The 27,844-nt window shown below is 41.4% G+C and overlaps 1 protein-coding gene, 1 non-coding gene and 1 pseudogene across 2 annotated transcripts in view; 1 reads left to right on the top strand and 2 right to left on the bottom strand.

Moving 5' to 3' along the window:
* The window catches only part of Sorbs2 (sorbin and SH3 domain containing 2), a 313,230-nt gene that overhangs the window by 57,779 nt on the left and 227,607 nt on the right, over positions 1–27,844 (top strand). The window lies entirely within an intron of this gene.
* On the bottom strand, positions 4,008–12,968 carry LOC110541954 (small ribosomal subunit protein eS7-like; annotated as a pseudogene).
* Positions 12,909–13,043, bottom strand: LOC132646049 (small nucleolar RNA SNORA17). The gene has a single exon (XR_009591698.1). It is a non-coding gene; the product is annotated as a small nucleolar RNA SNORA17 (small nucleolar RNA).

Consider the following 27,844-nt stretch of genomic DNA (forward strand, 5'->3'; position numbering starts at 1 on the left):
GTTCTCACAAAGTCAAAACACTGTATGAGTTCCCTATGGAAGCTATAACAAACCCATGGTCTTAAAGTACAGAAATCTATTATTGAGGTTTCAAAGTGGCAAATCTAAAATCAAGGTGTTAGCAGAAGCACATTTCTGAAGTCTCTGGTAAGAGCTGGTATCCCGCTTCTTCCAGCTCCTGTGGCTGCTAGCCATTCCTTGGCTTGTGACTTCATCATTCTACTCTGCTTTTCTATTCATACTAACTTCTCAAATCTGCTTTGGTCTCCCTATGAGGATCCCTACAAGATTTCATGGAGGGCCAACGCAAAACATCTAGACCCTTCTTCTACCTAAGACAGCATTCACAGGTTCCACAATAATTGATCTTTTCTTTAGGACTCATGACTAAGAGAATCACAACCAACATACATGGCTTAGGTTCCTCAGATCCCAGAAGAAAAATAAAATCCAAAATGTCAGCTTCTACACCATTTTCTCAATTCTATTTGGAAATGCATAAAATTTAATGTATGAATGGACATGTGTAGTATGATTCACCTGAAATAATTTAGTTTTAAAAAGGCCAGGTAAAAAGCAACTAGATGTATTCAGCAACTCAAGGATTCAATCCTTGAGGAAGAAATCCCAAGACGTAATTGGATAATTTATTATTGAGAAGCTTCACAACCATGTCTCAATAATCCCCCAGAAAATTATCCTAATTGCAACAGCTGCACGTAACTGAAGGAGAGTTTGCTTGCTAAAGTATGAGGGCCACCATGCCTCAGGCTTTGCAAAAATCTCATGAAGCTGTGGTTTGCTGTCAGTACAGTGAACATCCTGTTTAACTGGGTTACAGTAGCTCCTTTGGCTGAAATATTCAAAATAGTATATTTAAAATCACCTGTGGAAATATTTTTCATGCACCACAAAATATTTGGTTTATAAAATCAGCACTCTATGGTGTGCATTTATAGTGTCAGACTCCTGAAGGATCAAGGCCATGCTTTGAAATAGCCAGGAAGTTGAGATTTCTCCATCCGGAGCGCCACCATGGTGCTTGGTCAGGCAGTGAGTTTTCAACGCTGCGAACAAACCAAACTTTGTGTGAGGTTCAGAACTGTATAAAAGAGGGAGGCAAATTTCATCCAAGACTGTTGTTTTGCTTGCTCAGAAAACTTCTTGACACACAGGACGCCCTCTTCCCTGCAGCCAACTGGAGGAAAACTGTTTCCCCTTTCATCTCTTGAACTGTGTCTTGGAAGGTAGGAAGAACAACCAAGCTCTGTCCCATGGGCTCTTCGCCACCTTTTGACTAGTATCCCCAAGTGCCTCTCCTGCTTCTCACAACATGAATGTCCAGGGTTTGCTCATGGACACATCCTCTCAGGGGAGACTGTTCTGGAAGGCACTCGCTATTACAAAGACTTCATCTCTGTCTTGAGCATCTAACCTAACTTATCTCCTTTGGAGGGAACCGCTCTGCATTCGACTCTCTTCAAGGTATAGCCTTAAATCTTGGAAATATAGAAATGCCCCTGCCTGTAGCCCTGTTTACTGTGGACTAACTGGCCCAGGTATAATTCTTCATCTAGTATAAGTCATAAGTCCCAGGCCCTTCCCGTCCTTCCTTGTGATGGGTGTCCTAATTTATTTTTTTCCACATGGGCTCCCCGGGCCAAATCCTGTGCCACATTTGTTCCAAGCAGTGGTGAACAGAGCAAGCCCCATGTACGGCGCCCACAGCACACTCCCTGACACAGTCTAGCAGCGTCCCGAGCTTCACCTGTCATCTTCTTGCCTCCCTTTAGAATAGTCTCCAGCAGGGGGTCTGAAACTCCTCAAATGACCGTTCTCAGCCCTACACAACTTCATCTCTACCCGTGGAGTTCTGTGTTTCCTTGTCATCCATCATGTTTGTAAACACTTGTAGTTGACAACTGTCCTGTGGATTACTAAAGGGCCTGGTAACTTGGAAGAGGGAAGACATGCTTATGCTTAGGCATGTGGGTTTTCTCAGCATCTCTAAATAGGAAATACAAGTTGAGGAAGCTATCCTGGTTGCCTGTATATCAGAGGACAAGTTTCTGAACACAGTATAATCTTCGTCAATAAGTTATGGAAGCTTAGCGACTGAGACCTAATTCTTTCTTTTTCCCTAAAACAATATCCTCAGAGCATAATACAAATGCGGGGGGGGGGGGGAGGTCCTATGTGAAGCACACATTGTAGCCCTTTATTTTTCTTTGCAAAAATGCTAAGGATGCTCTTGGAGAATCTTAAACAAAGAACCATAGGTTCAAGTTTATTTATGTATACTTAAATATCCTTAAATTTTTCATGTGGGTTGGAGCATTGGTGTTTTGCAGTTAGATCAGCCTGTGATATGTACTTCCAAATCTGCCATGGCTTGTTCTGCTGGAGCATGGGATACATGAGCAGAGGAAGGGGGCTCGCTGGGACATGAACCCTACCAGTAAGCTGGTAAAGGACATCTTTTCCCCTTAGAGACTCAATATATTACGCCTCAGTTTTATACCTCTTTATTTCCCTCCCTTCCTCTGTTTTTTTCTTTCTTTTATTTTCTCCAAGGATGTTTGTTTGTTTGTTTGCTTGTTTGGGTTGTTTTGGTTTATGTGCTGGAGGCTGAAGCCAAGAACTTGCATGCATCGTACAAGCACTGAGCTATTTCACTACCCCCCTTTTTGGATAGTCAAATCAGTCTGTTCCTTCCACTGTAGGATTAAAGATATTTAGCAATCAAGGTCACCAAGTATATATTCATCTAGGGACAGCTAATTCTCACCAGTATTAGTAGGAACTCTAAATCAGTAACTCCCTTTTTAAGGGTTAAGTAATTTTATTAGAAAGATCAATATTTTAAGCCTTAAAAGTTGAGTTTCTTGTAGGATTCTGTTACACACAATCACCTTACACTACAGTCAAAAGTTGGATGGAGAAGAGTACCCAATTTAGAGTGGTATTATTCTTTCATTTTACTTTGTACAGAAAAATCAGAAAAAAAAAAAAAAAAAAACCAATGACCCCCACCATGGGAGAGGAGCAAGCTAGATAAAACATAGCAAATATATATATTTTATATATATATATATACAGTATAATTAAAATGTAGCTAATACTGTATATTCTGAAGTTTAATAAGTCTTGCAAGTTCATACAATTAAATGATTAAATGCAAAAGAAAGCGAGTAAAAACAGAGCACAGACTTTAGAGTGCTGTTTTTGCATTTATGGGCATATGTGTGTGTAAGCAAATGCCAAGTCCAATCCTGGATGATTCAGACAAAGACGTTTACAAAGCTGATCTCTGAAAAGAGAGAAGGGCTGGAGGACAAGAGCAAATAGAGAGAGAGGCTGCCCTGTTTATTCTTTTCATGTTTTAGTCATTATACTACAGTCCATATGTACAACTCTCAACATTGTCACACATCACATACATACTTTACGAAATGAGCACAGAAAATAAGAATATCATTCTCAAACTGCAGAATGTGTGGTTCAGCCAAGTTAACAGTAATATTTGCTCAGTTATAATGTGGTAAGAGCTGACCCCAAGGAGAACCAAAATACTGTCTCCAACAGAGGTCTTTTTTGCTGTTGCTTGTTTGTTTCTAACCTAGAAATAAAATTGGGACATATTCATGGTATACAATATGACACATATCATGGAATGGCCAAATCATGCTAATGCCTGGCATATTGGCAAATGCCTTCAACTCTAGCTTTAGAAGGCTGGAAGATTATGAGTTCCAGACTCTGTCTCAAAAGCAAAGCAAAGCAAGATGCAAGTATGAAAAATCACATGTGCAAATACCTCCTAAAATTACCATCTTGGGACAGATACATTTAAAATATTTTCAAGTTATGAAAAAACCCTTGTTTTTAACTGAAGTTAAAGGGTGGAACAACAGGTCCTTTGATCTCATTCCATGACATCTATTATTATTATTATTATTATTATTATTATTATTTACCACGAATGATACTTTATTCAGTCATTTTCTTTACAACTGAAACTCTGGGAACTCAGGATTAACATCCTTATCCTTGCCTGCTAGCTTCTTATACACACCAGAAAAACTTTCAGTCTTGTGCTCCACGTTGCTCTGCTGTGCTTTGTCTAAATGAATCTTGATGAGCCGGCTGCCATCCAGTTTCACAGGGATCCTCTTACCCACAATTTCCCTCGGGAAGACCAAGTCCTCAAGGATGAGGTGAGGCTCATCCTTGAGGATGAGCACTGCCGTCAGGGTGAGGCTTCTGGGCCCCTCTGCTTATTTTTCGTGTGGCTTTTCCGGGCTGGCTTGGGCAGAATCCTCCTCTGAGCAATGAAGACTCTGTGCTTCTCACTGAACTTCTCCAACTCACGAACTCGGCGGGCTTGGATTTGCTGGAAAGATTTCAGCTGAGGAACTAGTTCAAAACTTATGATAGCCTTTCGACCAGCACCAACTTCAGTTTCCTTGGCTGCAGTGATACTGAGTTGCCTCAGCTGCGCCATGAGATCAGGGTTCATCTCCGCTCCAGCAGCGCCTGAGAGATGCCAGACTCGAACTCTTCTCGACATTGGGCTTCACAATCTTGGGTTTAACGTTAGCTTGAGCTGAACGTGGCTTCGTCCTTACAGAGTGCCTGCTGAGAAAGAGCCCATTATTTGTTTTAACTGGGGACTTTTAGCCTCTCAGGCAAGTACTAGCTAATAAAACAAAGGATTTAATACAGGCTTCTTAATCTTATACTTTCAGACGACCCCTCCACACCCCCACACACAAAGGACAATCTCATATTGTCTCTGAATCACTCTTACACATTTTCATTACCAAAACTTCTGGGTCTTCCCAGCCAGAAAATCAATGATAAAAATGACGAGATTTAGACTTCTTAACGTACAAATAGTCATGTGAATACAGCATAACGCCAAGCTGACTATTCTATAGTATGCAAAAAAAAAAAAAAAAACAACGTAGTCATAGCTCGTCCACTTTGGGCTAAAATAAATAACCTTTAAATAGCTTTGTTCCTGCATTAGGAGATAACAGTCATACTTCAGGGTGACTAATGCAAAGACAATGTCAATAGTATCTGAAAGCAATCACTGAAATGCTTAATTAAATGAAAATTCAATGTAAACTAGGAAAAACCATATAAAAAGTAAATGTTTGTTTTACCTAACTGAAAAAGGGGGAAATACATTGCTATACTTATATCGGTCTAATCTAATGCTACTTAGCTTAAAATGTCAACCTAACACAATCTAGAATTGCCCTACTATGTGTTGCCAGTAGGCATGTCCAGGGCAGGATTATTTTGATCATTAATTGATGTAGGAAGACCCAGCCCACTGTCGGCAGCATCGTTCTCTGAGCTTGGAGCCCTGGACTACAGAATAATGAAGAAAGCTAGCTGAGCGTAAGCAAGCAGAAAGGATCCACGCGTTTGTTTCTCTCTGAGCTCTAAAGGATGTGATGTGACTAGCTGTTTGAAGTGTATGCCTCGACTTCTGCTGACTCATGGGCTATAGCCTGGAATCGTAGGACAATTAATACTGCTGCTCCTAAGTGGCTTTTTGTGAGGATATTTTGTCTCAACAACAGCAATGAAACTAGAACAATAGTCTCTTTTTATACCTCATCGGGGGGAACGAATGATTTGGAATTTATAGTTTTGATAAATATGAATAGTCAATTATGAGCATAGCACATGCTCTAGTCTTTCTCTAAAATACTTTTATATAAAAGCAAAAATAATAAGTATGATCCAATGAGCCCATATTCATAACCAGCACCTAGCAACAGAAGAAAGTATTTGCTTTCTCTGAAAACAAGTCTCAGTGTCTATCTAATTGGAAACATAACTAAAGCTGTTGCACATATAAGCAGCTAAATTTAGTGTTAAGAAACTTTATATACTGATGATTTTATGTTGAGATCAACTGGAAATTCAAGTGGTGAGTTAGGATGGGCAGCTATCACATAGGGAAAGAGAAAATAGAATCAGATGTCATTAAGAATAGATTTCTGTATTTCCATTACCACTGGTTCACATAAGGTGAAGACCTATATAAGTTTCTGAAATTCAGTCACAGAAGCTCTAAGAGCCATTTATAAATAAGGTCATAGCAGCATAGAAAATGATAGATTTCCTAATGAGGAAAGAGTATCCGGCTGAGTACTCTGTGAGTCTTTCTCTGGATAAGTTGATTGGTGAATAAATATATTGAATAAATATATAAGGGGGAGAGAAGGATAGATGATAGTAGAGAGATGGATAGAGAGATAGAGAGAAAGATAGAGACAGATGATTATAGATGATAGGTAGTAGGTACATAGATTGGTAGATGATATGCCTATATACACATATACATGATATGCATATATATACATATACATGATTTATATATTCATGCTTTATATATTCAGCATGCTTGTGGAGGTCAGGGGAAGTCAGAACTTGCAAAAGTCAGTTCTTTCATTCCACCTTGTGGGTCCCAGGGGCCAAACTCAGGTCATCATGCCTGTCTACACATGCCTTTAACTGCCAAGCCATCTTGCTTCCCCAAGAAAATCAATTTCTTAAAGGATTGTTTTGTTTTCTCATATGTAGCATCAAGGAAAGTTAGGAAAAGCTTTGATGACTGTAATCATCCTTCATTGTCACCACCATTGGCCATTTACTGGTATTTGGTGTTTGCTATAACCAAAGATGTTTGTAGGAACATCTTATAAAATTTTCAACATCCTATGGTGAAAAGGCTATTATCATCTTTAAGTGAATTAAGGGAAATGGAGGCGGAAGGTATAGTCCCAGAAGCTTAACTCAAATAACAGAGCCCAGGTGTCCAGCATTGAAAGCCATGTCCCTGATGCCCAAATTCCCTGCAATTCCTATACCTTACAATGCTTTGGTAACAGTTGCTCATGAGAAGAGCCAACGGCTTGGCTAGCTCCTCTTTTCTATGTATCCCCAGAGAAAAGTGAAACTAGGTATTCTATTGAATGGTACCTTCAGATCATGAAAATGAAGCCAAGCTGAGACCAACAGCAAGTGCTATTTTGACACCCATTGCATTTTTAAAATACCTAAATCTAAACTTAATTCAACTTCTGTGCTTTTCAAAGGAAAAATCTTCACAGCTTATGTTGATGATCACTGAAACATTAGAGATTAACAACAGCCCTGAGAATGAGGTTATATTTGCATACACTCCAGGTCCTTGTGACCAGCAGAGAAAGGTAAAGCTGACTAAGATGGTATGCAGAAAGAAATAGAAAATTATATCCAGAAAGCCTGGTTCAGTACTGGGGAGCTATGTGTCAAAATGAGTCAGGTGATGCCTCATGGGTCTGGCATCCTAACTGCAGCCAGTCTTTTGTAAGGACCCTATTTTTGTACATAAGGCTCTGCCCTACTGTCTCAATTACCTCTTGTATTTTTTAATTAATTTATGTATTTGTCACTTTACATCCCAATCTTAGCCCTCTCCCTCCTTTCCTCTTGGTCCCACACACCCACTCTCTTCCCCCTATCTCCACCCCTACTCTCAACAAAGGGGAACCCCCCAACCCTACCTCAGCACATCAAGTTGCAACAAGACTGAGTGTATCCTCTTCCCCTGTGGCCTGGTAAGGCATTCCTACCAGGGGAAAGTGATCAAAAAGCAGGCAACAGAGTCCATGTCAGAGATAACCCCACTACCCTTTCTAGGGGACCCACATGAAGCCCTAAAGCAGCGGTTCTGAACCCGTGGGTCATGACCCTTTTACCAGGTTACCCAAGACCATCAGAAAACATAGATATTTACGTTACAGTCCATAACACTAGCAAAATTACAGTTAGGAAAGAGAAACAAAAATAACTTTAAGGTCGGGATCACCATAACATCAGGAACTGTATTAAAGGGTCGCAGCATTAAAAAGTTTGGGAATCACTGTCTTAAAGGCTCTTAACATTATCACCCTGGCCCCATGTTGTGACATGAATTTTGGTGGTGGCGAGTGTATAGCACATTCAGACCATAACATCATGGAGAAAAAATGCTACATTTTTATTGATTCAAAAATTGCACACTCATTGCTTTTATGATAATCATATTACTTTTACTTTGGAAAATTACTTTCACTAACTCCCTAAAATGCAGCAAAGTTCTAATTATCCCCAGGGTACAAATGGGAATTGACTTCATTTCTTCTACCACTTACTTCCACAGCCACAGAGACTTGACCAGTGGCTCAGAACATTTCAGGAATGGTTGAGGCGTCTCTCTGTACTAGTTCTGAGTTCCTGAGGCTTTGCTCCTTAAAATTTACTAGAGCAAACCCTTGATAGACACTGGTTACGTAAAGAAGACAAATATGTTCAATTGGAAGTGGATTCTTAATGCTCCCTGACAAACTTGGCACCTTCACTCATGGGGCTTATGGGGCCAATCTCAGAATCTTGTGTGTGTGTGTGTGTGTGTGTGTGTGTAATAATGTCATTTATTTTTATTTTATGGAGAAGGTACCTGAGATTAAGGAATGCATATGCTGTCCTGTCCCCCGAGTGATCTGCAGATGCAGTCCACGCTGACCTCAGAAACTTGCAAGGCCTTTGATGTGGTCAGCCGTTTGGTCTGATTATAGGCATAGCCATTGTGACCAGAGTTCAAATGAGATCAGGGGCAAACAGTTTGAGATATAATGCTGAAAAGAGGTTGTGGCTTTCAATTATTTTGAAGGAGCAGTCTTTGTTGGGATAAAGAGTTAGAAACCCATACTGGGTCGTGAACAGAAAAGAGGCAGGGTGTGGAGGCAGAAGGTTTTCTGTGAGACCCTCTGGGACAGAGGGTGTAATGTGAGACTGTGGGATCTTTTATCTCCTGAAGATTTCACATACCTGGGAGTTCTGCTGTCCAAGAAAGTTAGCTTCTCATTGATGTCCATTTGAAGTACACAGAGTCTATATAATAACCATGGGCTCTATGTAATCACATTATATAATTTCTTCACATAAAAGACAGTTAAAAGCCAGGCATGGTGGTGAAGAACCTGTAATTCCAGCACCAGGGAAGTGGAGGCAGAAGGATCATGAGTTCAAACTAATTTCAACTACATAATGAGTTCAAGGCCAGCTTGGGATATATGAGACTCAGCGTCAAAAATACAAACCAACAGAAAAAAAGATAGCTAAAAATGAAAATCCAGACTAAACATGGCTGAAAAGTTTGAGAATGTAATGATTGCTAACAGTGTCAATTATTGTAGTGGTAAATTATTTTATTGCATATCTAATTTATGATACATTTGATTAAATTTCTTATTCACTCAGGAAACACTTTAGAAAGGTTTTTTAACTTTTAATTTCCTCAAGCTTATTAACCTAAAAGGATTTCTGTGATTTATAGTTATCTTTTATTTTTAAAATGTTTCAAGTGACACTTTTGAGATGTTGCCGCCAATAAATTCATTCTATTAGAACTAGAAAAAAAAAACAATCTTCATTTTTCAGCTGAGAAACATTTCAAATTGCAGAATCAAAAAGAAAACTGTGGTTCATTGATTTCCAACCCCATGGATTTGTTCATGAAACTTCATTTCCTGCCTAACTAATGGCCAACACTCCCAAATTGCCCCAACACCCAGTCTTTCTTCCTGCTAAAAGAATTCCGTTTTTATCGGACAGGACATCATGTCCAAGCAAACAGTCCATATCCTAGCATGTGCTGGTTTGGGGTCAATGAAACATTAGCATCCTTCAACACTGTTGGCATGTACTTCATCCCTCTTTCTGCTTTCTCCTTGCCTGGAACATGGAGGTGATTACTGAAGATGCAACAGCCAACCTGTGTGACCTAAAAATGGAGCAGATACCCAGGATGGCGGAACATCAGGATAGAAGTCTAGGATCCAGGTGATATGTTAGGCCCTTTGGAGACGTTCTAATCTCCTTAGGAGAGAACCTCAATTGAGAAAAATACCTCAATAAAATTGGGCTTCAGGCAAGCCTGTAAGGCATTTTTTTAAGTTAGTAATTGATAGAAGAGGTTTCTTCCCATTGTGGGCAATGCCGTCCCCGTGCTAGTGGTCCAGGGTTCCATAGGAAAGCAGGATGAGCAAGCTGTTAGAAATAAGCCAGTAAGCAGGACTCCTCCATGGCCTTTGCATCAGCTCCTGCCTCCAGGTTCCTGCTTTGTTTGAGTTCCTGTTCTGGTTTCCTTCAATAATGAGCTACAATGTGAAATTATAAACCAAACAAACCCTTTCCTCCCAACTTGAATTTTGGTTGTGGTGTTTCATCACAGCAGGAGAAACCCTAACTAAGACACTTGGTGCCAGCATAGTGAGTGGGGTATTGCTGTAACAAATATGACAATGGATTGTAGAAAGGATTGTAGAAAGACTTTGGAACTTTGGGCTACAAAACCCAGTGAGTGTGAAGAGCTCAGTGGGATGTTCTTTAGGAGCTTGAAATATATGAATGTTGAAAGATGGGCAGAGGTGGTACAAACCTTTAATCTAAGCACTCAGAGGCAGAGCAGGTGGATCTTTGAGTTTGAAGTCAGCCTTGGCTACAGTTCCACAACAGCCAGGGCTACACAGAGAGACCCTGTCTCAAAAGTAAAAGGAGAGAGAAAGAAGAAGAAAAGAATAAGAAAGAAGAAGGAGGAGGATGAGGAGGAGAAGAAGAAAGTTGAGAGCAGTAAAGAAGATGGAGGCCTGGATGGTAAAGTTTCAAGGGGCAGTTCAAAGATTCTATCAGAGCCATTTGCTACTTGAATTGAGAATCTGCTGTTCTGGTCAGATGGGGGCTGAAGAATCAGCTGTGTTTTGTTTTTCATCTTATTGAACTTAGTAGAACACTCTGCTGTTTTGAGTGACATCAGATTTATATCTGGTAAATTGTCCAAGCACTGTCCATAATGAGGGGTTTCTATAAGGATGCAGAAATACTACTCTGCACAAAACACAGCACACTCCTTATCTTGGGCACAAACTTCCTGCCAATGAGTTTTGCCAGGTATCTTCTGACTTTCTCTGTCTCACTAACCTGTTTTTATAGGGAGAGTTCAGGATAAAAAATATGATCTCAGTGGGTGATGGTTCAAAGAAGATGGCCAACAATCAAGATATTTAAGAGTAGGACCATTGAGATGGCTCAGCAGATAAAGGGTCTTTCTGTTGAGCCTGAAGACCAGGGTTTGATCTTAAGGATCCATAGGATAGAAGAAGAGAATTAATTTGTGCAAACTGCCAAATTAATTACTTTCACATACTCTGAGGCATACACTCGCTCCCCACAACACACACGTACACAACACACACACACATTTTTTAAACATTCAATTGGCTCTTGGTGAATTTCACATCATGCACCCCAATCCCACTCATCTCCCCCTCCCCTAGTACCCACCCTTCACCCTTGCAGCCTCCCCACCAATTCGGAGAGAGAAAATCTCAGTGTGGAAGCTGTAGTGTGTCACAGTATACCCTTTTTTTCCACCCTTCTTTGCTTAAAGATGTTCACTGCAATGACTCATTGTAGGTCTAGTATAAGGCCTCTGGCTTCTGCTACTCTATCAATACTCGAACCTCACTGGAACTCCTCTCAGAGAGCCTGTTGTTGCCCTGAGTCATGGAAATCCTGTAGTTTCGGATCTGCAGGACCAGACCCTCATGTGCACTCCAGAAGTTCTTTAATGGAGTAGATGTTGGTATGGGCAATTCAAAGCCCTGAATCCGGGAGTGAGAGGTATCTGAGCTGGTCATCTCTCGCTCTTCTCACCCACACCACTGAGCTAGCTCTCCTGCCCTGCCCAGGCTGGTTCATCCAGCGCCGCAGCCAGCAAGGAGCTGAGTCAGCTCTCTTGCTCTCCCTCCCTTGGGGCTGCCTCATCCATGCCCACACCATCAGGGCCAGCTCTATTGTGCTGCCCAGGTGAGGTGCAAGGCCCACTCTCCAGAGCGCTGCAGCTGGGTGTGGGCAGAGGCAGCTCTCCTGTTCTCATAACCCCAGGACCCAGTCTCCCACCTGCTGCAGGTGGTGAGAGCTGAGGGAGATGGAAGCTATCTCTCCCTTGCCCATGTCACCACATGAGAAAAGAGTAGAAAGCCTCGTTCTCCAATGCTCATACCCTCAGGGCTGGCTCACCCGCAACCCCCACAATGTGCCAAGCCAGCTCTCCCAAATACTATAGCCTCTTGGGGGTGGAAAAAGATCTCCTGCTCTCACGCTCCTAGGGCCAGCTCTTCCCAATGCCCATCCAGGGGTGGGGCCAGTTCTGTACATCCCTCAGACATCAATATGTCCTCTGGCAACAGCCCAGACCAGGGATAACCGCCTGGCCTCTGGTGGTAACAGACCCTCCGCTGCGGCAGGACCATAAACCCAGATGTGGGCCCTGGTGTCAGCACAGGCTAGGACCCACCATGGTCCCAGGTGGCATCACTGGGCTACTCACATCGGGCTGTTCCTCACCACCCTGAACTCTGCCTCTCTTCATTGTGTCCACATCCTTCTGTTTCTCTTCCATTTCTCCACTACCTTCTTGATCCTCTTAGCGGTGGTGTCGAGTGTCTCTGAATGTCTAGGGTCAGCTCAGGAGTTCTGTGGCCAGCCCATGCCTTGAGGTTCTGGGGCAGGGGTCATCTCAGCTATGGTCTGCCCCACAAGCCTGTGCAGTGCCTGGACTGGTGGTCCTTTCAGGCTAGCTCCCTGTCTGGTCTCTATTGCATTGGTCATCTTAGGCTCACTCCTCACCTGGGCCCACCTGTGTGGCGCCATGGGAGACTCGGATGTCTCAGGCTCACTTCTGCTTGGGGTCAAAGGTCCCAGGCTGGGTTCTTCTAGTCTCCTGCTTACTTCCCACCCTGGGAGCCAGGCCAGGCCTGCACTTCACTGGAGTGGTGGGCATCTCAGGCTTACCTTTTCATATGAAACATATGAACGTCAATCATATGTTCACAGGTCAGAACATTGAGCGTAGACATGGCCTCTCTCCTCTCTGCCACTGAATGACCCCCATGTGACACAACAGCCACACCTGCAAGGCCTCTAGGGGCAGGCACACACTGATTTTCTTTTAGAGTAAAACAAACTGCATTTAATAGCAATGAAGTACTTTGTTTAAATACTAATTTGTCTGTATTATTTCCCTTTTTTTCTATCCCTGCTCCTCAACCCAACACCAATCCTCCTTACCTGAAATACTTGTATGTAAACATTGCCTTGGAGAAGCTTGCAGCATTCCCTACTGCTTTTGCTTCCTGGTAGAAGTAAGGAGTGGCTGCTTCCTGTCTTTTTAGGGGTATGTGTTAATCAGTTTTCTGTTACTATTAAAAATATCTGGGTAATCAAACTATGAAAAGAAAAATTTAATCAGCTTGGAGTTTTGGGGCTTTTGGTGCATGGTTTATTGACCTCATTCTTTGAGGCCTGTAGTGAGGAAATATATCATAAACTTCAGCTCTTGGCAGCAGGGAAGGAAAGAGAGAAAGACAAAAGCCAGGGACCCAAAATCCCTTCAAGGGCACAAAGCTAGTGAGTTATCTTCCTCCCCCTCGCCCCCACTTCTTAAAGATTCAACCACATCCCAATAATCTACTCTATGGAACAAGATTCCAACAAATGGACTTTGGGACCATGCCAGATCCAAACTGTAGCAAGAGTCTAAAGTGAATTCAGATTACGTAGGTTTTCTGAGAAAGAGGAAGGAAAAATTTGGCCTTTGGAGACCTCAAGACAGTGATTTCCCAACAAAGAAGACAGAGAAGGTTGTAGGTATGTATCGATGAGTAGTTTGAAGAGGTGGTATGATTCTGAGAGTTGGCCAGATAAGATACCTATGAAGATGTCCCTCAATAGATAAATAACCCAAGCCTCCTTGGAGACTTCCAGACCCAAGCATAGCAACAAGAGTCCCCACACCTGCAGGTAGCATAGAAATGGTTAGTGGTAGATTGTATTTGTATAAATCTCTGAGACTCTTTCAGAATTCTGGGCCTAGAAACATACTAGAGCCACTGCACAACGGGAATGTTCTCAACAAAAAATTAATAATAACTGGCGCCATGTTTCCTGCCAGCTCAAAGGTTTGAGTCAACTTTAAGTTGACAAACGAAAGAGAGATGTGAATGTTTCTTCCCACCTGGTGTCTTGAACTGAAATCTCACCTACTGTGTGGTTTGTAGAGGAAATGAAAGATTGCACATAAGTCATACAGTGATGATACAATGACTCCTGGGCCCTTGTTGCATTTTTAGCTTTAACTTCATTTCTTATCAGATGAGCGGGGTCATCTTCACATAACTTAGGATTTAGATTAGTCAAAGATGGTTTAGAAGTCTATCTTAACCTTGAAAAGAAACCTGATGTGTTCTAGTGTGCACTGAACACTTGAATGAGATTGCTCCTTATTGGAATGCTGCTGATGTTATAACCTCAAGACCCAGAGTCCTGCCTTCCTTGTTTCCATAATGGCAGCTCTTTCAGTAAGCCATTCTTGAAAGCAGCTGTAGAGATTAACCAATGAATATTTGTTAAATTTAGCAAATCCACATGTAGTACTTTTACTGATAAAATAAATTCTTAGGTAGCAAGAATCTGTGTCTCATGCGGAGGTTTCTACCTAAGTGGCAAGGTAGGAAAGAAATACATTTGTCAGCAAATGTAATGAATTACACGGTTGAGAATTGAGAGTTTCAAGATGAAAGCAAAGGCAGAAAGTGAGAACAGAATTGACTCTTTCTACTACAAATACTGTTTTCAATCAATTAAATGAAATGGCACTAAAGTGAATTGAAACTGAGCAACCCCAGATGCTAATTGAATCTGCTCCTGTCTCTGGTGGGCATGGTGGAACAAGAAAGAAAAAGAAGGGAAATAATGACCTTGAATCGTCTTACAATTCTTTTAAAGTCAAACTGTATAGGTGTGGCATCTGTGTATAAATGTCTAATTGTTTTTCATCAGTGGGCAGTTCTATTTAAGCAAAACCCATTGCTGAGGAAAAGTAATTTATTTTAATTGTTTGTTGGGAACAATTAGTAATTTTCAAGTAATTAAGTTAGAAGTGAAATGAAATCCAATTTCAGAAAAGTTCTCCTTGTCGGCTTCCTAGTAAGCAAGAATATGGTTTGTTTGCTGCAAGCTGGGAACACTGGTTATTTAGTGTCCAGACTGTTATTCACCTGATGTCAGCTTCCCAGCCACTTCCTGGTAATGGTGACCAGTATCTCAAATCACTAACTGGAGGATAGTACACATCGCTTCAGAAACCAGTTCAGCGATTATAAACTCTCTCTCTCTCTCTCTCTCTCTCTCTCTCTCTCTCTCTCTCTCTCTGTGTGTGTGTGTGTGTGTGTGTGTGTGTGTAAGGAACCACCAAAATCTCTCTCAAATATGACAACATATTTGATGGAGACTTTCTAGGTCTTCAGGAATTTTCTTTGGCCATTTGTACAGGTGATGATCAGCATTTCCTGGTAAAAGCTCAAGCATGTACGTGGCTAAGAGCCCTGTTCGGTCATGTCACTTAAAACCAGTCTCTGGACAGTTTTATGCCTTAGAGACAAACCTGTCTAATCACTGAAGGAAGAACCACAGCATAAAAGAAACGAAAAGTCATGTTCGTTAAGAAAAATCAGGAAACGGTGGGCATATGGCTCAGTAATATTCACAGGCTAAGGTCTAAGGTCGACCTCCACCTCTCTACCACCACGACAGTGCCCCCCCCACAATGAAAATAAAGAACAAAGGAGAAGTTTTACATTATAGCATCTGACAAAAAAAAAATGGAATAAAATTTAAAACTCTTTAGTGCCACATTTAACTGGGGCTTTTGGAAGCCAGAACCAAAGGTCACATTGGAGAGCATTGAAATGCTTGACAAAGGAGGAACGTCTTTAAAGCTAAGCCGTGATGTGGAAGATTTCCGGGGGCATAAATGACATCCTGTGGTGGGCGTGCGGACTGTAGTTTCCATACCATTGGGTTTCAACTCCTCTGGAGGGTTTTGTTTCTTTTTATTTTATTTTATTGTTTATTTCTGTTGTTGTCCTTACTGGATTTAGAGAGAGAAGACAAACAAACAAACAAACAAAAATAGCTAATCTGGTGATTTTTGATCCAGGGTTTGTATGTGACACTTCAACACATAAACAAAGCTTGATTTCAGTACTGTAGCGTTCATCTGGTGAGTGTAAAAGTTGCCGGAAGAGCGTGAAAGGATGCCCAGAAACAGCATTAACAGGACCCCACTGGGATTCAGCCCCCTTCTTATCCCTCTGCAGAGCAACGGCCCATGACTTATTGTTGTCACTATCTCTCTTGAGTTTCAGTCACGTGTGCTTGAGGTTGATAATTAAACCTATGTTTAATTATTTAATATTCTCTTTGAAATATAAAAGAAATTCTAAGTTATTCCATCTTGGCAACCACATCAAAGACAGAAAAATGCAGAACCCAAAGATCCCCCAGGTAATATCTAACCCAAGCTTCTATTGAAGGAGGCAGGAAGAGTGCAAGGCAGGCTGGGCAGAGCAAGCGAACAACTCATTTACTGCCAAAGGAATATCAGCTGCTGTGGAGGTTTTTCTCCCCCTCTCATTATCTTCTACCCTCTTCCTATGGTAGGCTTATTTTACTTACTCATACCAAATTGTTTTCTTTCAATAAGTCCTTAATTTATATGCCTGACCCTGATCCCAAACACCTCAAAACATTATTGATACAGTCCATTCAGGGGTGAGTTGATAATTTTAAGTATTTGAATGTGATAATCAAAATTGGATTGATGTCGGTCCTAATTTTTGTGCTTTTTAGAGGTCACAAATCAAGCATGAGTATTGCTAAGCAAGCAACAGAGCAAGTTTCTGAGACACGGTTTTAAATCTTTCTTTGACTTTCTTTCGTGGAGAAAAATTTCAGCATTTCATGTGATCTTACTCACATCAAAAAGCATCTCATTGGGTGCATGAGATTTTTTTTTCCCAGCCTGAGCTTTCTGTTACATGCCAGTTTTTTTTTTAAATGATTATGAGAACAATGACCTCATTCTCTCCAGTTGATAACAATAATGGCAAGCTTTTTATAACTTGAAAAGGCCTCTCTCTGCTTAATGATATGGGGGTTAAAATTAACTATAACACAGGAGTCGCCCATTGCATACCTCACCTTATCTTGTGGAGCAAAAATGAAGAGGATGGAAAGCATGTACAGCTTGTAGCTGTTCAAGGCTTTGTCGGTGCTAATCTGTGTTCCCGTACACACTTTATCTTCCCTTTAAACTCATGTCACACTAACCAAACTACATTTTGTTGTTAAACACAGATTTACTAAATGGAACAATCACCCTAAAACAGATAGCATTAAAGGCCTAAGCTGAAGAGATCTTGACATTTAGTCCACAGTAACATTTGAAAGGCTAATAAATGTAAAAATTAACAAATGATATTTTTTTCTCTCAGAGGTAGCAAGTATCTATTTCTTAGCTTCACACCCCACTTGCATTTTCTGGGTTGAATTCAGACTAAAATCTACAAAAAGTAGTATTGCAATTATTGAGGACTCAACTATAAACAAGAATGATAACTGAGTTTTGGACCTTGATATGATAAGAAGCCTGAAAACGGTATTGTAATCTTGATCATACTAGTATTTGTGAAACTAATCTCTATCCTCTATTAAGACCTCTCTACCCAAATGGAAAGCAGCATATTTTGAATGCGGGTGTCCACATATGAATTACTAGCTGCCGGTGTGGTGGGTTACAGATAATGATGAATCCCATCAGGAAATGAGAATAGTAAGATTTTACATCTAATTGCAATTGTCTGTGCTCTATCACTCACCCCAACTTAATTAGCATAACCTCACAGCATTGCATACTATTCTTATCTCTATTTTTCAACCTCTGTATTGGGCAGATTGTTGGCAAGTATAGGTGCTCTTCATCAAGGTTTATTGGTATTCGGATATTCATGGTGTTGAAAGAGAAATATCTCATTATTGCCAGTCTAGCCTACTGTTCTTTTCAAAAAATGTGTAATGTCTCTAATGGGTAAACACAGATGTCATGTGAAAGGATTGTTCATTGATTCTAATCATGGACTGTACCGGAATGAGATACAGCAATCAACAGGAGAGCCTTTTGCCACTGTGTTTCACCCTGCTGCTTGCCTGGTGTATTTGAAGTTATATGTACAAAAGGGACATCAGAATTTAACTCTGCGTGTTTTTCACTACAGTGCATTGGCAGGGGAAACAGGAACAGGCCCTGGGGGTGAAAGGCAGGAGGAAGGAGAGACAGCTCCCCCAAACCTTCCCAGGGCAAAGCCACTTGAGAAAGAAGTATTTCTTAAGCATTGTGGGTGAAAACATGAGGGAAGCATTGCCAAGGGTTTTTAATAAACCATATCCACATGCTGCTGCCTTCAATAGCTAAGGATTTCATAAGGGAGCAAGGGATGCTCACAAGTGATCAGGTGGAGCTCAGCCCGCTGCTTCGGTCGTGGTGGGAACTGTTTGCACTTTGCTTTGCACCTTGGAAAGTTCTGCTCCCAATGTTGGTGAGCTGAGGTCCTACCCTATGGCCTTCCAGTGAATGCTTTGTTCTAAAAGATATGTCAAGGGAAATTCATGATGTCACTTTCATGCGTATAACCTCCATGGCCACTTTGCATGCCTGATGATGAAGTCTCTGTGTAACCTGACTTGGCACAGTCTGGCCTCTTCTGACCTCATCTGTAGTCACTGCCCAGTTCCCACTTACCTCAGTGTTGCTATTGCCCTGAAAATTTATCTAGCACCATTCCTCGTACACACTCAGTTTTTACGTTTATAGAAATTATGTTCCTTCCCAGGCTCTGAAGCCAAATAATCGCTATAATTTCAATTTTTGTCATCTCCACTGCCAGGATCTGACGCATGCTACCACCATTCCTCATTCAGGCTACAAATCACTGCCATGCTTCAAATCACTGTCCTATTATCAAGTCTCTGCCACACAGCAGGCAAAGCATTGTCTATCAAGTCTAAATCAGATTTATTGTCATGCCGAGAAGGAAACTCAGATTCCCGTGTTTGACCTCTAATGCACTGGCTGGCTGCCTTCGCTCTGCTTCTCCATGCTCATTATGGGAATGGCTCCTGCTCTGTATCCCGCCCACATGGTCCTCTCTTGGGTCACTCTGATACTCTAACTCCCTCTGATCTCAGGGACTCTGATACATCCCACCTGCTCTAAAGATTCTTCTGCAATGTATTTCCATGGCTCCTCCACTCAGTGAGGTTCTTGGGATTAATCCTCTCTTTCGGAGGCCCTGTCTAACCAGGTAAACTGTTAGTCATTGGTCAGCCTCTGTGACCCTCTAGCACACTCCACCATCTCTCTGGCTTCCCTTGTTAGCTGCAATTATCTATAACTAGTCTGTTTACTATCTCATCCTGCTCAATCTCGAGAGAGAGAGAGAAAGAGAGAGAGAGAGAGAGAGAGAGAGAGAGAGAGAGAGAGAGAGAGAACACTTTAGGACTCCTTCATCCAATGCTTGGTATAATCTGGATCTCGTGGATTCAACAGCTGCTTCCTTATTCACAAGCTGATTTTCTTCTTCATCTGCTCAGTGCTTTTCTGTGTAATCCTATTTCATGTTCAGCGGAAAGTTTCCCAGAATCTGCAAATGCTCATAAAATCACCTTTGACTTTTTATTTCTGGAGTACCTTCAAGCAACCTCCAAAGGGAAAAAAAAAGTTAATAACTTATGAAAGGCTCCTTAGCATATGGTTAAAATTTTACTGACTCGATGTCATTTTTTTGCTACCTCTCACTTTTCTGCATGAGTAACAGTATTTGCTTCTTTACCAGCTCATTATCTTTGAGCACCTGTTCTTGGAAATAACAGCCAACAGTACCTTAGGTTTTGATGAGTAGCCACATTTCTTCCTGCCTCTAGTCCTTATCCTCCCTCCCTCCCTCTGTGTCTGCCTGTGGTTCTGTTTACTCCCCATCCTTTATGGGTTACCATGTCCCTGGCACAAGCAACACAACAGGGATATAAAAACGATGGCAACTTCTGAAAGCCTAGTCTGTCTATCAGAGATGGTTGGCAGGTAAACAAAGCAATGACTAGGATACAGGTACATATGGGGAATAGGAAGATCCGAACTGTCAGTGCCCATAAAATCAGTCAAGCTGGAAATGCTTTCAGAATAAGGTGGCCACACAGTCACCCCACAGAGGACAAACCAGGGATTTCTGGAGAGGAGCACAATCAGTTAAGGTAGGAGTGGCCAAAGAATCCAAAGTATTGGAAGCCTGGACTATTTAGGAGGTATAGATTGTGGAGGAAATGGAGAGAGAGATTAAAGAGGGGAATGATGTAGAACAAAGCCTTGGAAGGCTGAGGAGTGATGAGCAAACATCTGAATTTTACCTCTTAGGGAGAAATGGCCACTGAAGGTGTTTACTTTCCAGCCATAGGAAAAGCAAGAAACCCCAGACCATTCACTATTGGGTCCTATTTCTATAGTCTTTCTGACTGAAGAAAATCCTATTACAGCCAGGACGGCATGTTTTTAAAGTCTTGGGAGAAACCTTCTTGTAGACAATAAAAATAAGCTGATTTATTGTTTTAATTGCAATTCATCGTCCTATTTTCTCATGTTTAGTCCCATTAGTCTTTTAGGTTCACCAAAACTCTGTATGAATTGATTATAACGTATAAATAGACTCATCTCAACAATGAGAAAAAGAATTAAATTTTCCAGAACTAAAAATTACTTCCAAGTATTGCTAAAAAGGCTGTAACTATGCAGACGCCTCTTAAAGCCTTCGGCTTTGTTTTTTTACTTTTATCACAAAGAAATAAATTAATATGTCATAGGAAAAGAAAATGAAAATTATTGCTTTCTTTTTATTATACCTTTACGTATTTCACCAACATTCTCCACGCTTTCACAGGAAGCCAGTTAACGCTTTAGGTAAGAATGTGTTCACCTTTCTGTTTAGGAGTATTTTCATCTTATCCATCATAAGAGTGGCATGGCTTCTCTGCAGTCCCTCCAGAGGGACTCCCTTAATGGTTGACTACGAGCAGCAGGCTTGCCGAGGACTCACCAGTTTTCACGACCCTGGCTGAAAGACAATTTATGGACCCAGAGGAAAGGAAGTGTGTCAAATGAAACTCCATGATGCCTAACAAACATTAAGTTCTTTATTTTACTACAGCATCTTTATTCCCAACACATAAAGGGGAAAATGGGGGGAAAAAGGAAACAGTGGGAAACGTGAACACGTGCGCTCTCCAAGAGAGGTTTAACCGGAAGTGCTGGGTTGTGGGGTGGGGACAATGATGGCTAGAGAGCCCTCAAAAGTAAGAAACATTCAGAGTTTTACCGAGATTGCAAAGACCTTACCTGTGGCTGTGAGGAGGCTTGAAAGTGGACGGTGTGACAGAAGGAACGGCTCACTCCTCTTGCGCACATTCCACAAGCCACCAACAGGCTCGGGGTAGTAACACAGCCTCTCATTTTCTGTTTTGCCACAGTCGTGGATAGTGTGGCTAGGGGATGACCTAGAGGGAAGGAAAAACCCACAGGCTAAGTAACCCGACCTGGAGATAATGTTCAGATGATGTTATTGGGAACCCGTGGAGAAGGCTAAAACTCAATAGACTCGCATGGCCGGGTCAAGTGGTTGTGTGGGAGGGAGCAGAGTCTGAACACAGCCTGATTGTGAACCCTGTGATATTTGTAGTGGGTGACAATTCTTTTTATTCTACCTGAAGAGCACCCCAGTCAAGAACTCTGATTTAAGTGGTAGATGCGTGCCTCAGTGGTCATAAGCATTGCTGCTCTTGCTTTAGCCCCCAGTAATTACATATAATGGCCAACAACTGCTTGGAACTTTAGCTCACAGGATCATACATACCCCCTCTTCTTGCCTCTGCAAGTGCCTGCACACACACCTACACACAGGGACGTACACACACGCGCACATACATTCACACAAAGGCACGCATATGCACACACATAAATAAGGAACATTTTAAAATAAAGTTTTAATTTTAATTTTTTAAAAAAATGATTTAAAATAGACATTAGATTAAAAGAGTAATAGAAATAAATGTGATACATGCACTGGTCTGTATCGAAGTATTTATTTAATGTGTTATTTTTTTTTAAGGAAGAGGTAAACTTGAATAGAGGAAGGTTCATATTTCACTTATGTTTGCTGAGTATTGATTATGTCAATACCGGGATTACAAAAGCACATTAAAACATAGTGTGATTCTTTCTACCAACCAAGCAACCAAAAACAGTGCCTGGTTGTCCTCTGATATCAACTACAATCTACTGCAGGGGACTAAGTCAAGTGGAATCTTAATGCTGACCCGGTATTATTCTGCATATAAATCTACTGCAAGTCTCACAGATAGCATGCCCAGAGGTGACGGAGGGCTTTGATGGTCATTACGACTTGTAAAGGATTCAGTGTGACCAGTGACATTTCACCAGAGAAAAAGATTCTGCTCAAACCCTAGGTAATTTTACCATGTTTCTATTTACCAAAGAAAAACAGGTTTTCTAGGTGTGCCTTCAGAAAGTGCTCCTTCAACTGTTTGTTTTTCAGAAGAGGAAAGTTGTTCCCAAATCAATATGCTTAAGGAAATGGAAAGCCCTTGATTAGCAGCCAAGAGGCCTCCTAATGAAATGACATTTCCCTCCAGGGATTTCAAGTGGTTAATGGAGCCTGGTGCTCTCTGTGTAAAGTGCTTGTTTTCTCTGTTCAGAGCTGAGCTGCACTTGTATAAACACCGGCACACCATGAAAGTGACCCCAAATAGACACATTTGCATGTCCATGTATGTCTTTAGCCAAAATAAGAAATATATCTGTATTCATACCTGGGTTGTGTGGCTGAAAGTAAATTTGTTATGTGAACAAACTCGAATAATTCTTCATAAGTCTTCAGAGAGTAGTGGCCAGTTACCAACCAGAAAATACTAAAAGCTTATATAATACTGAAGACATGAAAACACAATGAGGTTAACAATGTGTCCTGGATAATTTTAAACAGTTGGTTCTTGTAAAGATGGAGGTTTTGTTTTTGGTTTTGTTTTTTTTTCTGGGGGAAGAAAACTGACTATGGTCTTCTTTATGGCAAAACTTGAATATGTTTATAAATAGACAAGAGCATCATTGTTGGTCTTTATGATAACTTCCTGTCATCTATGTGTATAAAATTTTTTAATAATTATTTTTATTTTTATTAATTACAGTTTATTCACCTTTATCCTCCTGTACCTCTCTCCCTCTACCCCTCCCAATCCCACCCTCCCTCTTCCCCACCTAAATGCCTTCATTTTGAAGCTCAAAACAACATTGAAACAAGCAGAAAATAAATTAATATTGTAGAATTTTCTGGCATCCAGGAAAAGAGAGATACGCTCACAATCACAAGCTTCAAATTTTCTCTTCATGAAATTTCTCTATTTGTTCTTTTCCCCTTTTTCTGTCTCCACACACCCCTCAGTAATGGAAATGCTATCTCCTAAAAGTGACCACAGATAAATCTACTTATTTGTACTACTAATTTAGTAATCACAGTATACTTATTGAATGGAACTTTGAAAAGGAGAATCTCTTAATATCTTTTTAAAAAAATAAAATTGTAAATAGAAACCACTTTCTTGGTGATATTTTAAAATGGATTTAATTTCTGAGGAGATAGAGGCTTTCTGTTGTTTAGCAGCAACAATACTAAAGACAAAATACACGAAAGTAAGCTGTTCATCATATCTCTGAATAGCTTTTTTGAGACATGCATATGTATTAGTAAAGGTTTTCAAGAGAAACAGAATGCGCACGCACACATGCACACACATACACATTATAGATGCCTCATGGAGGCCAGGAAATTTCATGCTCTGCTGTCTGCAAGCTGGGGTGCCCAGAAAAGCCAGTAGTGTAAGTGTTAGTCTGAGTCTGAAGGCCTAAGAACAAGGAGTGATGGCCAAGGGGACAAGACAGATGCTCCCTGGGAAACAGAGAGAAGTGAGTCCACACTCCTCCTTTGCTATATCCAGTCCCTGAACAGATGGGATGGTGCCCACTCACACTGGCGAGGGCAGATCTTCCTCACTCAGCCTACTAAATCAAATGCTGGTCTCTTTTGGAAACACCCTCACAGGCATACTCAAAAGGTTTACCAGCCATCTGGGCATCACTTAGCCCAGTCAAGTCTACCTCTAAATTGAAACATCACACATTCTGAGTATATTCTGACGATAAAATGTACAACAGAGAGTGCAATGGTCTTGAACACAGGCAGTTGGGACACTACTAGTGCTACTCGAAGATGTGTTCACATTGTTTTATGAAAGAAGGGGGAGATAGAAAGACCTGGAGGGAATAGGAGCTCCACAAAGGGAGGAACAGAACTAAAAATGCTGGGCCCAGGGGTCTTTTCTAAGACAGATACTCCAACCAAGCACCATGCATGGAGATAACCTAGAACCCCTGCACAGAAGTAGCCCAAGGCAGCTCAGTATCCAAGAGGGTTCCCCAATAATAGGACCATCTCTGACATGAACTCATGGGCTGGCTCTTGGATCACCTCTACCTGAGCGGGGAGCAGCCTTACCAGTCCACAGAGAAAGACAAAGAAACCAATCCTGATGAGACCTGATAGACTATGGTCAGATGGAAGGGGAGGAAGACCTCCCCTATCATTGGACCAGGGGAGGGGCATAGGAGAAGAAGAGGGAGGGAAGGTGGGTTTAGGTGGGGATGAGGAAGGGGTACAGCTGAGATACAAAGCAAATAAACTGTAATTAACAAAATAAAATAAAAGGTAAAAAAAAATACAACTCAGGACATGAAGTCATGGAGTCTTTTTATTTTATTCTTTTGTGTCTGCAAACACAAACACCTTGGAGTACACGTATCTGAAGGACAAACATGCCATATCAAAAAGCTATGAGTATATTTGCTTGAGTTTTGACACGGGTGAAGAAACTGTTCTCTGTCCTGCCAGCAATTTCCTCGTGAAAATTGTTAGCTTCTTAACACTGAGGCTAAGTCAGTGGAGCAAAATCTTAGGTTCCAACATGGCTTCTTGGAATGTGAAAGATGTACTGACGACTGGCAGTGAGCAGATGGCTCAAGGTGCTCGTTTTCCCCAGCTCAGACCTTACCAACTGTGCATCCCACATGAAAGTCGAGTTTAGCATTCTTCCAGACTTGAAGAGGAAGTGGTGAGTCATGCCTCTGAGAAGGCTGAAAAGAAAGGTCTCACAGGGATCTTCAAATCAGGCCTGCCTCTGCTTCGTATTTATATCATGGAAGCACTGTGTTTCATCAGGAGCCAGAGACCAAGTATGAGTTAGCATTGCCACAATCATGGAGGAGGCTGGGTTTATGCAATTGTAGGAATAGCCATGGTGGGTGTGGGTCAGAAAGCCGCACAGATGCCCTCATGCCATTTAGAGCACTCCGTGCCCGTCATCCAGTTGTTCTTGCCATTTTAACAACCATACGCCTGGCTTGTTTCCTGGCAATCAAATGTGCTCTTTATTTCTCTTTTAGTCTTGATAGAAATTACATGGTCTGGCCTTCAACATCTCTTGGTCTCCTGTGAAGACAGCCAAATGGAATAAAGCCTTTTACACTTGCACATTCATCAGAATTGAAATAATGGCACACTGACTTTTTTATCTTTTAGGCAAAGACCCAAGCCTGCCCTCAGGAAAGCATGGCATGCTGGGCTACAGTCTTATTCCACAACAAGTGCTGAAGCATAAAAAAAAAAAAAAAAAAAAAAAAAAAAAAAAAAAAAAAATCAAAGACAGCATCAAGTAATAGGAACATGTGGGGAATTATTTAGGAAAAAGAATTTTAGAGCCCACAAATGACTTATCCTCACACCATACCAGAGCATTTTTTAAAATGTATGTATGTATGTATGTATGTATGTATGTATGTATTATTTACAGTTCATTAATTTTGTATCCAAGTTGTAGTCCCCTCCCTCATCTCCTCCCAGTCCCACCCTCCTACCTAGTTCCTCCCATATCCCTCTTCCTTAGCCTACTGATAGGGAAAGTCCTCGCTCCTACTGTCTAACCCTAGCCTAATAGATCCTATCAGGGCTAACTGGATCTCCTTCCTTTGTGGACTGGCTGGGTTGCCCCACCAGGAAGAAGTGATTAAGGAGCAGGAAACCGGGTTCATGTCAGAGACAGTCTCTTCTCCTCTTTCTGGGGAACCTACATGAAGACTGAGCTGTTTATGGACTACATCTGTGCAGGGGGTCTAGATCATCTCTTTGTAAGGTCTTTGGTTGATGCATCAGTGTCTCCAGTCCCCTCTGGGCCCTGGGTTTTGTTTTTATTTTTGTTTTGGGGAGATGGGGGTTGTTAATGTCCTTGTGTAGTTCCTGTACCCTCTGGGTCCTTTTATATCTCCCTTATTCCATAAGACTCTGTCCAAAGTTTGGCTGTGAGTCTCTGCATCTGCTTCGATCCCCTGCTGGGACTGGAGCATTTTTATCTCAGAATCTCAAGTATGTGTGTCTGAGGGAAAGAAACAAAAGACGATCCAGCTCAACCAGTTTAAGCAGTCAATCCAGATGTCAATGTCACTTTGAACTCATGAATTATCTCCTTGTCACCTGAGCTGAAAGAATGGAGAAAGAGTTTCCATTAAGGAAAATCCTACTTCAAATATACAGTGGGCTAACTCTTTCAAAATCTCAAGCCAGAACTCACAGTCGATCAGCAGAGAGCTCTTGTTCTCTGGAAGGAACCCAGAATCAACAAGAGGCAAGGTACAAAGGTACAAAGCCAAGGTACAAAGACCTCAACCAGATCCGGAGTAGGAAGGAGATGCTGTGCCAGTGTGACAGGGCCCTACCCTGTCACACACCTGAGATGGTGCCTCTTGTTCTGAAGATCAGCCACTCAAAAGGTCCTCTCACTATCGCTTTCATGACCGAAGGCCACTGTCTGTATCAGTTAGTTCTCACATTGCTGCAACATGATGCCTGACAAAAGCAACATAAGGAAGGGTGTATTTGGGTCCAGAGTTTGGGGGTTCAATCCATCATACCATCGGAAACTTGAGGCAGCTTGTCACGTTGTATCCACAGTCATGAGGAAGAGAATGCTGACTGCTCTTGCTCTATCCCTCTTCTCCTTTCTACCTAGCCCAAGACACCAGCACACTGTGCTGCTGCAGAGAACAGGTCTTCTCATCTCAGTTAGCCTAATCTAGAGAGCCTCCTACAGACAGAGCTTACTTATTCTAAATGGATCAAGTTGACACCAAACTTTTTTGCAGACCAGCTTGCAATGGTCAAGCCACGATGACACAACTAGGTCACAGTCAAGTGTGTCTTTGCTGTAAGCAAGCCACAGTGGTAAACATGCTAAAGAAGATACTTTACTCTGGTTCATTTTGAGTCTTCTTAAAAAGTCTCAAGTAACTTCAAAATGATTAGCACATATTTACTGTAGAAATGAAGGCCAAGCTTGAGGTCTGCAACCTCAACCCACCAAACTATCAGATGAAGTACTAAAAGCTTGGATCGGGAATTGTCTTTTCATGGTGGACATTAAAATTTGGGTTTGATTCTGAACAATGATAATTTTAATTGGTGTAGTTCTTTTTCAAGTTCATCTTTCATAAATGTGTGTTCTTTTGAATTTCCCTTTGCATTCAAGGTTGATTTCTTGGATTCAATTTGTGATTGCATAATCATAGTGGTTATTGCCATGAAAAATGTTTTACAATACAAAATTTAAGACTGTGTTATGATTGGGATTTCATGAGGTCTAAATCACCATTGCTCGGCCAGCCACTTCCATT

Source organism: Meriones unguiculatus, chromosome 4 (genome assembly GCF_030254825.1).
Source record: "Meriones unguiculatus strain TT.TT164.6M chromosome 4, Bangor_MerUng_6.1, whole genome shotgun sequence".
Lineage (NCBI taxonomy): Eukaryota > Metazoa > Chordata > Mammalia > Rodentia > Muridae > Meriones > Meriones unguiculatus.